Source organism: Panthera tigris, chromosome E1, assembly GCF_018350195.1.
Source record: "Panthera tigris isolate Pti1 chromosome E1, P.tigris_Pti1_mat1.1, whole genome shotgun sequence".
NCBI lineage: Eukaryota > Metazoa > Chordata > Mammalia > Carnivora > Felidae > Panthera > Panthera tigris.
Genome location: NC_056673.1, coordinates 14,433,249 through 14,451,129, shown reverse-complemented (window position 1 = coordinate 14,451,129; position 17,881 = coordinate 14,433,249). Strand labels below are relative to the sequence as shown.

At 41.7% G+C, this 17,881-nt stretch overlaps 1 protein-coding gene across 6 annotated transcripts in view; it reads right to left on the bottom strand.

Annotated features, from left to right (window-relative positions):
• SMG6 (SMG6 nonsense mediated mRNA decay factor) overlaps positions 1 to 17,881 on the bottom strand; it is a 226,297-nt gene that overhangs the window by 191,040 nt on the left and 17,376 nt on the right. The window lies entirely within an intron of this gene.

Genomic DNA, 17,881 nt, shown 5'->3' with positions numbered 1-17,881 from the left:
TACAAATTAGGACCTAGTATCTCAGACATTTGTGGCACAATTCAGCTCAAAATCTCATTAGACAGAGTAAAGTTGCAGCATCCTTACCAAGAAACACCCCAGAAAAATGCAAATCCATAGACGGTATCATCCCAACTCCTCATTCCCACATGTTCAGCAGTTGCAGTCCTACTGTGCGTGTGCAGGGCAAGAACAGAACTTTTATTGCCAATGGTTACCACATAAAGCATAACTTATTCCTAAGCCAAACCGACGCTGGCTCAGAAAGCTTCCCAGAATGATGGAAGGCATGACTTTAGGATGACTCAACTTTTGCTAATGCATAAAATAAAGCAGAGAAGAACTATCTGAAGGATCCACTTCTAAGCTTCAGCCAAATCAAAAGCCCAACATATCTCCTTTGTGATGAATCTTCAGCTCCAGCTGACTGATTAAACAACATCAATGTGGACGTCTGTACTGTGGCCTAAGATATTCTAATTACAGACTCTTGGCTAGGAATCCCAGAAGCAACCACTTAGTTTCCAACCATACCACATTTTTATCTATGTTGTTGCTTCTGCCAGAAAAGTTGGCTACTCACATCTACCTAAAGAACTTCTTTTATCCTTCAAAATTAAGGACAGATCACCCTTCTAGGTAGCTTTCCTTGTTCATCATCAGTTAATGTTTTTCCCCTCGGTGTTACCCCTGTACAATGTACACGTTTCTATTTTGTAACACTTTATTACAAGTATTTATTTACATATCCATTTTTCCCACTAGACTGTATCTTTGAAGGAAAGATCAATATCATTTACCTTTCTGTGTGCAGTGCCTAGAATAATAACTAACATACAGAGGTACTCACTAAATATTTATGGAAAGGACTTGAATGGGGATAGTGAAAACCTTGATCCCCTCAGAAATGACTAGCTGACCTGAGAAAGGTTTTACAACTGAATAATCAAGAGAAAAAGAAAAAAATGTGCATATAAAACTGTAAAGCCCGTTATTTAAGGCAACATACAAACGCATATACTGAACTGCAGCATAAAATAAATTGAAAACAAGAAAGAGAAATGAAAGAGAAAAAGATCAGAGGTCACTAGTAGTAAGGACATGACACAAGTCGCATGCCAGAAAGTCCTTCACATTTACTAAAGGAAGTTACAAGTTCAGTGCTAACCTCTGAAACAATTAAGACAGAATCATTCTTAAAAACAAATTCATAAATGTGCATGAATTTAAATTAAAAAAAAAAAGCCCACACAGCACAACTATCTCTGACACTAAAAGCAGAAATTTCTCCCATGGGTTTCCAGAAAGAAGATACCACGTGATGCAAATGGCAATGATTCCCTAGACCTCCTTATTATTATTTGTCTTAATATAGGCTGCTGACCTTACACCAATTACAATTCAGTCAAAGCAATGCTACTTGAGGCCAGTACGTCACCTAGGTACACACTTCTCAGATGGTTCTAGGCATGAATGACATGGCAAGAACAAAAGGAGGAGATGCCTGGTGATTTCCATCAGAGATAATAAAGTTTTGGATCAGTGGACAGAGGGAAGACAACCAGAAATATCACTGAAGCCCTCAAAAATAAAAATGTGTGGCAGATACATTTTATAGAGACCGAAGCATTAGAAAGAGTCTCCATGGTATCTTAAGTTCCTTCTGGTCTAATGTCTATATAGTAATACTTGGAAAAATAAAACTGAGCAGTAACTTCAATATTAAATATTTATGAGTAATGTGAACGGCTTCCAAGAGGGGGAAAAACCTGGAGTTTCCCCCTGAAGCCCAACAAATAGTCTGCCGACTGGGAGAAGATCGCCAGCCAAGAAAACAACTTTTTCATATTCTCTATCTCAGCCCAAACATCACATCCAAGACAGTGAAAGCAGAGTAGACAGATGAATCTCTGGAACCTTTAAGAGTAGAGAGGGATTACAGAATGATAGAACTGCAGATACATCTCCCCAAGAGTATGGTCAGAAATAAAAAACAGTACAGGAAATTGGTGAGAAAGGCAACAGGGGGAAAACAAAAAGGTCACTGCAATCTCTTACCCCAACCAACAGGCAGTATGTTACTATATAAAGTGAGCTGCTCCCACAGTAACATCAAATCACTACTCTATTCCTTCCTCAAGCAGCTGCAGAGTGACAAGGATCCTGTGTAAGGGTCTCATTCTTATTTGGAAGGCTCTTCACAGACTAGGAGCTGGATCCTAAGGGACGATTTATAGTACACCCTCACATACATTCCAGTTGGCTAGAACTCAGCAGCTGATTGCTCCCTTGTCTAACTTGGTAAAGAGCCAAAGGAGGACTTTTCTCAGTCAACTCTCCCAGGCTGGAAAATTCTCCAACCCCAGAGTTCTGGCTTAAGTCTGCATATCAGGTTATTCACAAGATGCCAAAACTACGTCCTTACATTGGCTCTGAACAAGTCTCTCAAGTACACCATACAGATTCCCACAGATCTCATGGCGATCTGGACATTAAGGCCAAAGATGGCTACTCTTCCTCTCACCCAGAGAGCAACATGCTTCTGAAAGCACGGGCGACATCAAAACAAAGCTTTCGCAAACTATATATGAATCTCAACAATCCTTTTAAGGGTCAACATGCAACATACTCATCAAATGGCCTCCTTAAAACCTCTTTATTATACCCTACTGAGAACTCTCCCCATTCCACCAGTTACTCACATTCTCTCTCACACTATGGTTGGTCCTTATGCCATGAACAGCCAAATCCCAAATCTGTTTCTCTGACTGAGAGGAAATGAAAGAGGAGGAAACCTTAACAAGGTGTTTTTGGTGTCACCAAGCTCCTGTATTGGTGATTCCCAACCAAAACGGTACCACTCCTTCCAGGGAGTGCTTGGAAATGTGTGGGGGCCACCACTGGCACCTGGTGGGCAGGTCCAGGAATGCTAAACATCCTGCAGTGACAGTCCCACAAAACGAAGAACTGTCCCCCAAAAAGGCAGTAACACCCTTATTAACAATCAGTGTCCTAAATGAAGGGCCGCCCCTGTATTAACTGCCTTCGCCCTTCCCAGCTTCTAGAGCAGTGGTGGGCAAATATTTTCTGTAAAGGGCCAGACAGTAAATAGTTTAGGCCTTGTGGGCCACATACATCTCTGTCATATGCTGTCTCCTTTTTAAACAAGTCCTTACATAAGAATGCTATAAACCACTCTTGGCGTGCAGGCCACTGGCAGTCTTTTATCTACCCCTGTTCCAGTGTGTTACCTGACTCATCACAGTCTGTTCACACTGAGACATGCTGATTAAAATAAAATGCAATGAAGTGTGTTGTAAACAACTTTAATAACGTGTACTACAGTTTTAACGAATGTAAAGAGAGCTTCAGAATTGAGCCTTAAAACCTAAAAATAGGACCATTATTCACTTCTAATTAATCAAACCGTTCCCCCCGTCCTCTCCTCCTCTGCTGTGCAAGTCTTGTCCTGAATGTTTATTTTCAAACACGTTTCTCAAAGAGCCCCGGTCCTGCCTTTCCCCCTCTCCTCAGGATGCGTTACTTCCTATTCAGTATGCGTGCCACTCAGTAAGTCTCTTTAAAATTACTACTATTAACATTTTCTGAAATGTCTAAACCAAACCAAAGCCTGGAAATTCTGACTGGTATCTGGGTCCTGACTTTCCGGATGGTAGCTAAAGGTCACGTGGGGTGGAAAGTGGCCTGTGGGTAACACAGAATACACACATGCACGCGAACAGGATATGTTGGTAATCCGGTTTCCTGAGACCTGGTGAGTTGTGAGAGTTCTCATCAACACTGGTGGGGAAGATGAAAAGCCCTAAGCTCGGAAATACTGGATTGCAACAAAATGTCCATTCTTAGAATTAGATTTCTGGCTAAAGCAGAATGGGCAGGTAACACCTCTTTTCCCCCACCTTCTACTTCTCTAAAAATACAAACAAAACAAACACAAAAAAGAAATGAAGTCAGTATCTGACCAGGTTTCTTCAGTGTGGAAGCTGGTGTTTGCAGCATGGCTTATGTCACGTCTCAAGCCCAGAAAGATGAAGAGTGTGGTTTTGGTGTTTAACCAGCCTCAACTGCACCCTGGCACTCTGTTTCTTCCCCCAGAGAACTTTGCTCTGTTAGAGGAAAGAAACCAACCTCACATCTTGAAACGAAACGGCTAGGATAAAAATAAAGCCCTGAAGTGGTTTGGTGACCGAGGTCATACAGGGCGTTAAGGGTTTGTAGGTAGGGCCAATGTACTTTGAGAAACTTCCACTCACTGCCAACCACAAAGAGACAAAGAAAGACAGCAGCCCGAGAGTCCAGCAGTGGTCCAGGCTCCAGTCCCCGCCTGCTGGGGGCTGCATCTCAAAGAACACTTCACATTATCAGTATCTGAAAAACCCAGTCCTGGTTCCACCTCTGAAGTACCGTCACCAAGTTCTGTTCCTCATGGCCTAAGAAAAAGAGAGCCAACCTGTAGCCCCTTCCTAAAAGAAAAAGGCCTCAGGAACACCTGTCATCCTACGTGGCCAAACAGCTTCCAGGGTGGAGGAATACACTGCACACTACTTTACAAAAGTAAAGGGCTACCTGAATGACGTGACGTTAATGGAACCCCCAAAGCAACCCTGCGTAACTGTATACTACCCCCCCCTACTGATAGGACATCTTTGTATTTATAAGGCCAAAAAGCTAAGCAAACTGATAAATACGGGGTAATGAAATAACTGAGTTACCAGACAGAAAACATTTGCCTATTAGCACAGAGCCTCAATGCTTCTCTCACTGTAGATTAAATCGGTGCTTATGCCATCCAGGGAAAATCAGGGCAAAAGCTTTTTCGTGGCACTAGTTCTGGAAGTGCCAACCTAAAGGCTCACAGTACTACTCTAAGAATTAAAACACTCCAATACGAGACCAGACATCTTGCCTAAGAAAGCAGGCCTTCTAACACCGAGCTCTGAACTACAGCCATGTTCAGGGGCAGCGGGGGTGAGGGGAAGGTGGAGCTATTAGATGTGTGCCACCCACACACCACAGCTTTCTTTTCGCCACAGCAGTGGCAGCGGTGGTGGCAGCAGCAGCAGCTCAGGTGCACAAACTATGCAAAGGGGCACTGAGAAGCAAGACAAATGGTCTGAAGAAAATGCCACCTGCAAAACATGGTTAAAAAAAAAAAATTAAGAAAGCCTTCAAACAACTGTAACAAGTTGAGCATGTGAAAGCTCGCGCTCTGGACCACCTGACCCGGGTTTCTCACAGTGAAGCTGTGCTCCTTTGCGGGCCAGTGTTTACTTTGCTGGACACTTGATTCAATGCAGGAAAAAAAATATACACGTGTACTACCCAGCCTCGCAGAGCCATGCATTCAGACGAAAGAAAATCATCATTCTCAACTTATGAAAGCACCTCTAAGGAAAAAAAAAAAAAAAAACTAAACTAAAAATGTGGAAACATGGACACATGAGATTCGGGCAGGGGCAGCAGGCAAAGTGTCAGGCCAAAACTATGATTTCCAAGCCTAGAGAAACGAGGTTCTCACTCTGCCAGAGATCTCAGATCAATGAAAAAGCCTGGGGTTAGGGAAAATTACATGAGACAAGAAAAGTTTATTTATTTATTTTTTTTTTAATGTTTATTTATTTTCGAGACAGCATGAACGGGGGAGGGGCAGAGAGAGAGGGAGACACAGAATTGGAAGCAGGCTCCAGGCTCTGAGCCATCAGCCCAGAGCCCGACGCGGGGCTCCAACTCGCGGGCGGCGAGATCGTGACCTGAGCTGAAGTCAGAAGCTTAACCGACTGAGCCACCCAGGCGCCCCAAGAAAAGTTTATTCTTAATCAACCAGTTTGATGGGCGGCATTCAGACTCTACTAGAACACAGCCTGAAGCTTGTCAGTTCACACACTGAGGAAGAATAACTTCTTGCTTTTCACCAAGTTTGGCTGCAACAGGATGTTGAGGAAAGAACTGTCCCAGAGCTCTGTACGTAGGCCTCCATTCCCAGAGGTACGAATTTCATTAGGAAACAGAAGTGATACCTCCAGGCTCCTTAGGCTCACTAGTACTAGACTATACACAAAGAGTAGGGCGCCTGGGTGGCTTGGTCGGTTAAGCGTCTGACTTCGGCTCAGGTCATGATCTCACGGTCCGTGGGTTCGAGCCCCGCGTCAGGCTCTGTGCTGACAGCTCAGAGCCTGGAGCCTGTTTCAGATTCTGTGTCTCCCTCTCACTGTGACCCTCCCCCGTTCATGCTCTATCTCTCTCTGTCTCAAAAATAAATAAACGTTAAAAAAAATTAAAAAAAAAAAAAAAAAAAAGAGTAAACCAGCCTGGTAGCAGGGCACATAGCTAACTAGTTTCTGGGTCAACACCAATGACAATATCATGTGAACACAAGCAAAACACTTACGCTCCTCCCTAAAAAAAGAGAAAACAAAACAACCCTTACGGTCCAATGATTAAGACATTTCCAAACCGTAATCAAAATCAGGCCTGTCTGGGGGGACTTGCCCATCCTAAACAGAATCTCTGAGAAACAACTTAAAAACCTAGAATGCAATAACCCACGTTGGTGGCACTCTTAAAGCACTAATCACAAAATCAAATGCCTACAGAGGCAAGGCAGGTGACAAAAGTGGCTGTGTGTAAGTCCAGGAGAGTTGGGGGGTTGGTGGCAAATTGGAGAACACAAGCCCCATTAAAAGAGGGTAGCTGCTACTTGGCTCTGGCAAACTGTTGCCAGATCTTGATTTTTTTTGTAAATTAGCCGGCAACTGATTGAAATGTTAAAACAAAACAAACAAAACCCTGCCATTTGTCCCACCTGAACCATCTGATCAGCCTTAGCATCACTGAAAGTGAGATAAACAGACACTTCCTAATGCAGTGCACAATGAGGCACACAGCTCACCTGTGAACCTGAATCTAACCAAGTTTCTAGAGCTAATTCTCATTTATAGGAATAGGGGGGACAGAGGGAAAGGCTGAATGATACAAGGAGACAAATTGAGAGTGTGGGAATTCTATAGCACAACTAACCTGCTTCTTTAACAAGCTTATAACATGAAGAACATCTTTCAAAGGGAAGGCAGAATTGTTCTTGATTAAAAGAAACTTAGAAGACGAGACAATCAAACATAACATGTAGGTCTTGATTTCAACAAACCAAATCTAAGAAGCCATTTGATAGATAATGTGGGAAATAAAGTTATGGATCAGATACAGAATGCCACAGACAGACATGGCAATGGCACCGTTGTATATTAAAAAAGTCCTTTAAAAACCTTTTTTTCTTTTCTTTATTTTAGAAAGAGAGAGAGAGAGGAGAGGGGCAGGAGAAGGAGAGAGAGCAAGTTCCACACTCAACGCAGAGCCTGACGCTGGGCTCGATCCCACGACCCTGGGATCATGACCTGAGCCAAAATCAAGAGCCAGATGCTCAATCAACTGAACCACCCAGGTGCCCCCAAAAAAGTATTTTTTATAAGGTGTGTACATAAGTGACATGTGTAGGGATGCAGTGACGTGACATCTAGGGTTTGTTTTAAAATACTTCAACCGAGGCAGGGGGAGCGGAACACGCAGGAGGGAAAGCTAAAACAAATGTGGGAAAGTCTTGATAATTGTTGAATACCAGTGACAATATGGGGATTCATTTTATTATTTTGTCTTGTGTGTATTTGAAATTTGTCATCATTAAATAAAACTCTTCACATCAAACAAAACAGGTCTGCATTTAGACAGCCAGTTTGTGAATTATTAAGCTTCACTGTTCACTTTAATTAGAAACAATAAAAAAGGCAAAAATAAACCCAACAGCTTAAAAGATCATAACAAAAATGTAAGTATGTAAATAAGAACTACCACCAACAATACATGAGAAGTTACCATATGCTACTCATTGTGCTTCACATGCATTATCTCATTTAGTCTATCAGTATCACCGTCTTACAGATGAAGAAACTGCAGCTCATGCCCGAAGCCTCACTGCTGATAACTGATAAAACTAGGACTTGAACTTAGGACTTCCCAAAGCCCAAGCTGTTAACCTCTGCACTATGCTGCCTCTGACATATCAGATGCTGGACAAAATTAATGAAATCTATCACGCTGCCAGCCTCTAAGAGAGATACAAGGACTTGTAGGCAAGCACTCATGGAAGGATTTCCCAAGTCCAACAGTAATATGAAGGGGGAAAAAACAACCAAAGGTGAATAACAGTATGTACGACATGCCACTAATAATGTAAGAAAAGGGAGAGAACCATGTTTATGTGTACGTACACACACACACACACACACACACACACACACACACACACACACGTTTTACCTATTTAAAAATATTTCTTTAGAATATTTGAAAAGGCAATCATTCCTCTGCTAGACCTTTTTATCTCTATTCCCACTGACCTAGAAGCCACCCCCAACACCACCACCTAGAAACTTTTCCAACTAGAACCCAGCTTTTCAAACAAAGTCACAAAGGTTCTATGCCCACAGGGCCTCAAATTAGCCCTCATGCCCCAATTTATTACCAGTTCAAGATGCTTCCTCATGAAACGGACCCTTTTATACTCAATCTTTCAAAACTAGAATGAGTCCTATTAGATGTCTAATCTTTCTTGAACTTGTTCTTCTTTATTGATGTAGCTTGAGAAGTTCCTCTTTACACAGGAAAGGGAGAACATTATGGTGTCACTCACTGTGCTACTTGGATAAATAGCAAGATACAGGTATCTGTGTTTGACTTCTGAAATTAGAATACCACTTTTCCAACCCAGTTCTGAGTTGATAATCAGGCATGGATTTTTCTCTTTTGACTCCCCAGGTTAATGGGTGTTAGCCATTTCCAATCTATGTGCTATGCCCTATATAAACATGCAGGAGGGGCGCCTGGGTGGCTCAGTCGGTTGAGCGTCTGACTTCTGCTCAGGTCATGCTCTCACAGTTCGTGGGTTTGAGCTCTGTGTCAGGCTCTATGCTGACAGCTCAGAGCCTGGAGCCTGCATCGGATTCTGTGCCTCCCTCTCTCTCTGCACCCCCACCCTCTGCTCACGCTCCGTCTCTCTCCCTCTCTCAAAAATAAATAAGCATTAAACATGCAGGAAAAGCAAACCCTAAGATGTTAGTAGTGGTCAACACTAGATGGTACAAACACATTGTTTGTCTGCACTTTCAAATTTTTTACAGTAAGGATGTGTTGGCTTTGTAACTTTTTAAAGGCAATAAAAATACCAAAATGAAGAGAAAAAGAGGTTTGCCCTACTTAAAGCCATTGGCAATTTCCTCCAACAACCAAGACGCAAAGAAACATCACTAGTATCTTCTGCATGTTTGAGTTCACAATGCCTAAAGAACTGTCTAAAAGAGCAGCCCTCAAATTTTAATCAACAAACTGCAGGACAAAAAATTCAGTCAATTTCCATCCTACCTAATTGAGTGAATGAAACAGTACTGCTTTTGTTGAATTAACAACGCAGACATGACAAGCAAACAATGAGAAATTCCAGAAACAAATTATTTCCAGCATCCAGAAGTACATTATTTGGGCCCAGCCCACTGACCACTACCCATACACACCACAGCACCAAACAAGAAAGTGTTCCTGAAGGCTCAGTCTCTCTCCTACTCCACCTTCCTCACATGATCCTCCAAATTACCGTATGTTTAGATACCTGCAAACCCTCTGCTGTGCCACACCTCCTCTGCCTTTGCCCATGCTGTCTCTTCTACTTGGAACACTCTCTTCTCACCTGGCCTAGTTAACTTTTCCAAGAAGTCTTCCAAAGTGACTCCCCTTTTCCTCACTACAACCCATGCTTCCACCTGGACTGAACCAAGTAGCCCTTCCCCATGCTTCCACGGTACCCAACGCACACCTCCCTCATGACGCTTACCACAATATACTTGGTCATCATTATTTGTAGACTTCATATTTGTGAATTCAGCTACTTGCTAAAACTTATTAGTAACACCAAAATCAATCCCCATGGGGTTTCCACAGACACTCGTGGACACACACAGAGTGGCAAAAAATTCAAGTTCCCTGATACACCTGTTCCCAGCTGAGGTCCAACAAGGTGACTCTCTGCCTTTTTGTTCAAGTTCTCATACTTTAAACAAGGGCCCTTTTCACAATCTATCAGTGCCATGCCTTTCACATTTGTGTGCTTTTTGTTGGTGATTTCACTTTAAAATGGCCTCCAAGCATAGTGCTTGAAATGCTATCTAGTGTTCCTAAGTGCAAGAAGGCTGGGATGTGCCTTACAGAGAAAATGTGTGTATTTGTTCAGGCACAAGTTATAGTGCTGCTGGCCAGGAGTCACCAATATATATTAAATAAAGTGACTTTAAACAGAAACCTACATAAAACAAGATTATGTATTAATCACCTGATGAAATTCTTATAACCAGAGGCTCACAGAAACCTAATCCTGTTTTTCCTTTAGAAGCAATGGTTCAGTATTCACTAATTCAGTGTCTGTGGTGACTTTATAGCACATAACTACCGCAAATGACAATAACCAACTGTATGCTGAAACATTCTGTTTACATAGCCATGACTTCCAGCAGATCAGAAGCTGGCAAACGAGGCCCACAGGCCAAAGGCAGGCTGCCACCAGTCTTTGTAAATAAAGTTTTACTGGAACACAGCCATGCTCATTCAGTTAGGTACCGTCTATGGCTATTTTAGCACTACAACTGCAGAGGTGAGTAGCTGTAAAAGAGACCATAGGACCTGTAAAGCCTCAAATATTGACTATATGGTCTTTTACAGAAAAGGCTTGCTGACCCACGCACTAGACTGTAAACTCTTTGAGGTAGTAACAATGTTGTATTCATGTTTACAACCCTAGAACAGAGGCACAGGACAGGTAAACTAACCTTCAGTCTGGTTAAACACTGGACCCAGAAGGCAGCCGTCTACTCCAAAAACTCAAGAATAACTGCAGTAAATTCTGGACTGGACATGAACAAGTCCTGGGGAGGTGGGGGGGAACTATGCAAAGAAATAAAATAAATATTGGAATGTGACAGAAGGAACAGGAACAAAAAGAAAAAAAACAAGGCAAACAATATCATTTGGTGGATGAAATAGGATATGAGATTCAAATAAGGAAAGGCCAAATGATTGCTATTAGGAGCTACTGAAGTACAGTCCAGACTGAACCCCAAAACCATTCTGAAGGGCCAAAAGGAAGGAAGGCTTGTCAAGAGTTTGGCCAAATACACAATGACATTTCATTACCTAAAGCCATTTTCCACACATGGCACCAAACACGTTATACAGTAACCACAGTCAGCTGGGAAAAGGAAATCAAATCATGCCAAAACATGAGAACTCAATGAAGTTGGAGAGACAAACATCTGTTAACGACTCCCATTCTCACTTGCTCATTCTTCCCCAGTCAACAGACACAAGTTACATTGGATTCAAGATACAAACAGAGCAGTTCCCTGGCCTTTCAGTGTGAAAACGGGTCTCTGATGCTATAATCTCCTTAATTAACTCACTGTCTGCAACAACTTGTTTGCTAAGCAGTACCTTTTTCTGATTTCCAAAGGGACCTGAGGCATAGCAGAAGGCACACCTGCTAAATAAAGAATGCTTGGGACCCTTGTGACACTGAATTTGAGTAGCCTAGCTGTCAGGGGTAGAGTTTAAATAGAAGTCTCAATTAGTTTAAAAGGATGCCATTTACAGTTGAGGTTGGCAGTCCCTCCCCAGGTAGCATGTTCAACCCAAACCACATCTCAAGGCTAAAAACCAACAACCCACAAGCTAACCTCCTGCAGCCACTCAGAGAGAGATCCAAAACCTGTGCTTGGCAGAGAGAGAACAAACTAGTGGGGACTCTACTATCATTACTAACAACTACTTGAAACTACAAATTTTCTGTTTCTTATTCATGGATGTAAATTTTAGTAGTTTGTGCTAGAAATGGGAATTGTCAAAGGAGTAGTTCTTAGTAAGGCTAATCATCCAAAGAAGACAACTAAAATGAACAAGCAATGTTCAGCAAATATTTAAATTACACAGATTAAGTTAAGCAAATGACACATACCTTCATAATGAAATATTCAGCCACACTAAGAACATACTAAGAAAAGATACTCTTGGACAAGTAGAAATAGAGTCTGTTTTGCTATAATCCTTGTTTTGAAAATATATGTTTGTTCCATTGTGATAAATGTGTTAGGGAACATTTTGAGTAGAACACAAATTTTGCATCTCCTTATGCATGATTCTGTTCATGAGAAACACCGAGTGAATATAGGAAACTGCACTCAACTGAACCCAGCTACACAGGAATATAAAACACACACACACACGCTCACACGCTCACTCCCTCTCTCTCCCCAAATATCTCCCAGCTACTACAGTTCACCATGTGAACTCATAGAAGCTAAACCTACCCACATGTGATGTTATACCTACTCGTACAATTCCAAATAACCTTCCCTCCATCACTTCACAAGAATCCACAAGCTATCATCCTTCTCTCTAAAAAAGAGTGTAACGGGGGGCACCCAGGTGGCTCAGTTGGTTAAGCATGCGTCTTCAGCTTAGGTCTCACGGTTTGTGAGTTCGAGCCCCGTATCGGGTGAGCTTGAGCCCCACTTCAGGATTCCCTCTCTGCCCCTCACTCACTCGCGCACTCTCTCTCTCACTCTCTCTCACCAAAAAAAAAAAAAAAAAGTGGAACGGGAAGCTTTAGTCCTTCTGAAGCCCATTTCTGTAGGCAAAGTTCATTTCTTTTTCAAAATAGTATTTTTGTACTTCTAAATTTTTTCTAATGTTTATTTATTGAGACAGACACAGAGCATGAGTGGGGGAGGGGCAGAGAGAGAAGGAGACACAGAATCCGAAGCAGGGTCCAAGGCTCCAACCCGTCAGCACAGAGCCTGACACAGGGCTCGAACCCACGGACTGTGGACCACGAGATCATGACCTGAGCCGAAGTCTGATGCTCAACTGACTGAGCCACGCAGGCACCCTAGTATCTTTTTATTTCTTAATCAATGGATAATGTATAAAATTGCACAACTGCCTTATCAGGTTCATATCTTTTTTTTAATACATCACTGAGGAAGTTTTTGAGTATTGTGCCCCTATCCCCATCTTCCCCATAAGCTCTGTGGTTTTTACTGTGTGATTTTACATAGTACAGGGAATTTTAGGAAGTATGTTACATTATAACATTATAACAGAACCAATTGTATGTCCAGCTGATAATTTAAAAAAGCAAATTATAGATTAGTATATACAGATATCCCTTGCTTTTCAAAAGTTCATGCTGTATCACTTTATTTTTACGAAAGACCTACAATAGTACCACTTTTGCTAACTGAAAGAAATCCAAAGGGGATTTTGGCTTTTATAAAAAAGCTGAAAAGCGAAGCTAGCATTCAGCATTTGTCTTCAGAGGCAGCGCGTACCTCGAGTGGCACCACCAAGCTCCTTCTCTGGGAACTACACTCGTCACCTCAGCATCAGGCCACCAGAGCTCTGAACTGTGTCTGCCAGCATCTGTGCTTTGTCTGATCTATTCTGTGCATCCACTAGCAAGATGTGTCTTATGGTATCAGAACAGCCTAAAAGAGGGTATTTTGGAGGTCTGGGAACGTCGAAAAAATTTTCCATACAAATTAATGGCAACAGTTTCTCTGCTTTATGCCATTTTGGCTTATGAAACATTTCATAGCAATGCTCTATTTTCAGATAGCAGGGGACATGTGCAAAGAATAATCCCATTTTTGTTAAAAATATATTCTATGTGTCTACAGGTATGTGTGTACGTGTACACACTTATAAATGCTTGGAAAAAAGGTCTGGAAGGGCCTCCATCAAATAGTTAATAGTGGTGTCTCTGAAGGCAAGAATACAAGGGACTCTCATTTTAAACTTCATGGACACTGATGTAGATACAGTGGTATCCGTATTGGTATTACTTTTGCAATTAAAAAAAAAATCCCCTTTAAAAAAAATAAAAGAAATCTGTTCTAAGAGAAGTACTGAAAAGAGGATCATCACACAATCTGATTATGTCCCAGCTTAAAATCCTACTGCTTAAAATCCTTAATACCTGATATCCAAATTCCTCAGTATTTATGAAGGATCTGCTCCCCTCCACCGTCTCCAGCCTCATTCCTCAGTTTCTTCCATCATTTATATATTCAACTAAGATTTATTTAAACTCCTGTAAATGTGGGCACTGGGGATAAAGTAAGTGAACAAATAGATATGGACCTCTCACAGAGCCATGAATCCAGCAAGGGAAAGATTTTAACCAACAACAACAAAACTGTACCCAAAAGTACTTAATTAAAAATGTGGTTACAAAGGGGTAACATCCAGGCTCAGGGATCAGAAAAAGCTTCCCTGGAAAAGGGAAATGATATTTAGACTGAGAATTTAAGGATAAGAATGGGACTGATAGAGAAGAGCACTGCAGAAAGAGAGAATGTGTGATAGCCAAGGGTCAGAAAAGAACTTGGGCCCTTCACGAAGAAACCAGTACAACAGGGCTGGGGGTGGGGGGGTGGAAGAGAAGTATGGTGAGAAGGTATGGTCAGAAGTTGCAGGGGCCAAATCATGTGGGGCCCAGTATACTACAGTACAGATTTTGGACATGACTCCGAGAGCAAACAGAAACAACTGAAGACTTTCAATCAAAAATGTGTATCTGGAAGCTCACTTAGGTTACTATCTAAAAAAAGGCCTGGGGTGCCTGGTGGCTCATTCAGTTAAGCGTCCAACTCTTGATTTTGGCTCAGGTCATGATCTCATGGTCCATGGGATCAAGCCTCGCACTCACAGCACAGAGCCTGCTTGGAATTCTCTCTCTCTCTCTCTCTCTCTCTCTCTCTCTCTCTCTCTCCTATCTCTCTGCCCCTGACTCTTGCTTGCGCACACACATATGCACTCACTCAAAATAAATAAATAAATAAACATTAAAAAATAGTAAAATAAGGGGTACCTGGGTGGCTCAGTAGGTTAAGTGTCCAACTGTTGGTTTCAGCTCAGGTCATAATCTAATAGTTCATGGGTTTGAGCCCTACACTGGGCTCTCCTCTGACAGCGCAGAGCCTGCTTGGGATTCTCTCTCTCCTCTCTCTCTCTCTCTCTCCCTGCCTCTCCCTTGCTCGCTCTCAAAAAAAAAAAAAAAAATTCTAAAAAAAATTTTTTTAATTAAAAAATAATAATAAAAGAAAAAAAGAAAAATAAATGTCAAAGGAGGACCAAGAATAAATGTGAAAAGACCATTAGGAACTTTTTCAAAAGTCTGTGGATTACCGATGAGAGCTTGGACTAGGATGGTGGTAGTGGAAATCGAGAAAAGTATATATATAGTATAGCCTTCGGCCATACTGCAGTTCCCAAGCCTCAGGTCTCAGAGAGGAAATGCCCTTACATCATCCTTCAGCTGCAAAATGCCTAACCCTTCCGAAACCCTGCCCAAATTAGGTGCCCTGACCCTGTTCTTCTGTAGCCTCTCATGCTCCCCTTTATCATAGCACTTGGCACACTGCACTATAATCACATATGCATGTTTTTGTCTTCCCCACATGACTGAGTGCTCCCTGAGGTCAAAGATCATTTTTGGTTGTTTTTGGTTGTTTTAATCTCTATCTGTATCCCCAATGCCTAATCACTCAAATGTCTGTGACTAAATCCCCACTTCTTGTCAACTATAGGTTCCAAGGAATAGAGAGAACAAGCCAAGTTCTTGGGGCCTTCTCTAAAAAAGAAAATATGGGAAGCAGACTTAGGGTCTGAGAAAGCAGGTGAAAAAGGAAGGGAGGTTTCCTGGCTGGATAAACGAAGAGCTATGAAACTGCAGACTTCTTCCCCTGGTGCTGGCAGTCTCAAACTAAAAGCCCAACCTCACAGATGTAAATTTAAGAGAAATTAAGGAAAGTAATTACCCAAGAATAAGTAAGGTGAAAATACATAAACAACATGAATAGTTACGAAAGAAATGACCACTTCACTCCGCTAATATCTTTAATCATTTGAAATTTCTACTAAACTTACATTCATATATTATTAGTAAAATTAAAAATAAAATAATTAATAAAACTTAATACACCTAATGACAGCCCATAAACTGAAAATGCCTTCTCTGAGATGCAAACAAGAATGAAAACATAAATGGGGCGCCTGGGTAGCTGAGTCGGTTGAGCGTCTGACTTCGGCTCAGGGCATGATCTCCGGGTTCATGAGTTCAAGCCCCACGTCGGGCTCTGTGCTGACAGCTCAGAGCCTGGAGCCTGCTTCAGATTCTGTGTCCCCCTCTCTCTCCGCCCCACCCCTGCTTGTGCTCTGTCTCTGTCTTTCAAAACTGAATAAACATTAAAAAAAAAAAAGAATAAAAACATAAACTTATAGACACAGTACTTAAAAATCAATGAAGCACAATGGGAGAGTGAGATCTATAGAGTATTAGTTACAACCTTAACCTTTACAAAGGATACTCCCCAACCTTGAGGCCAAGGTCAAAGAAAGCCATAAAATGCTTTCTCAAATTGCTGTTGCTGCTTTCATTTTATTTATTTATTTATTTATTTAAACATTTATTTATTTAAACATTTATTTATTTATTTAAACATTTATTTATTTTTTTAGAGAGAGATACAGCACAAGCAGGGGAGGGGCAGAGAGAGAGGGAGACACAGAATCCAAAGCAGGCTCCAGGTTCCAGACTCTGAGCTGTCAGCACAGAGCCCGACAAAGGGCTCGAACCCACAAACTGTGAGATCGTGACCTGAGCCAAAGTGGGATGCTTAACCGACAGCCACCCAGGCACCCCGCTGCTTTCATTTTAAAGACAGACAGTGGAGCTAACCCAATAGAATGACTCCTCTCTTATTCATATAGGCTTCCAATTTGGGGCTGCAATATCCAAACTAGAAAAGGGCAACAGTGAGACAGTCTACCTTCAGTCTCCCCTGAAGCACCCCATGCAAATCATGGCACATAGCAAACTGGAAGTTTCATTCATAAGCAATGTCTACTTTCCAAGTCATGCAGAAAAGAGCTAAAGAAGGACATAAAAAGAGAAAATGGCAATTTTAAATGAAACCACAAAGAAGTCTTCCTATTCTACTACTTTTGATTCATTCTTAGCAGACAACAATGTCTCCAACTTTAAAGAGAAAAAAGTAAACATCTTTCTCCTCTAATACCCACAAACTTACCTGATCCCCAATTACCTGCCCCCTTCTCCCTCAAGCATAAGAAAGAAGGATCTCTCACCTTCAGTCAGGCTAATCTCTGCACTTGCGCTCCAGATTCTACTCCCTTCCAGTTCTCTGCAAGGACGTCTCCCTGCCATCTATCTCCTTACTCTCTTAGACCTTCAGCCTATTTATCACTGTTTTCTCCTCAAGTGACTAAATCTACTCTCATGACTTCAATTCCATCTATAAGGGGATGCCTTCAAATATCTTCATCTCTAACTTAGAACACTCTCCCCACTTTTGATATGTTAGCCTTTAAATCTCTTTTCATCAGTGTCCTACAGAAATTCCAGCATGTCCAAAACTAAACTCATTGTTTTTCTCCTAAAACCAATTCTACCTCTATTCTCTATCTCAAGGAATAGACCAGTACTCACCTGGTTTCCAAGCCAGCAACACCTAAATAGGTATTACTTTTGACTTCCTCTTGTCCTTCAGCTCCCCATGTCCAATCAGGTCCTTTGGATTCTACCTCATTAATATATATCATATATCTGTTCACTTCTCCCCATCTCCAGAGCTATTTCCTGGTTCAGATCTTTTTCACATCTTACTTGGATTATTGTAGCAAACTCTCATTCTTATTTCTAAGAAGTAACTTGTCAGATACACATTTTAGAGATATAACTCTGGCT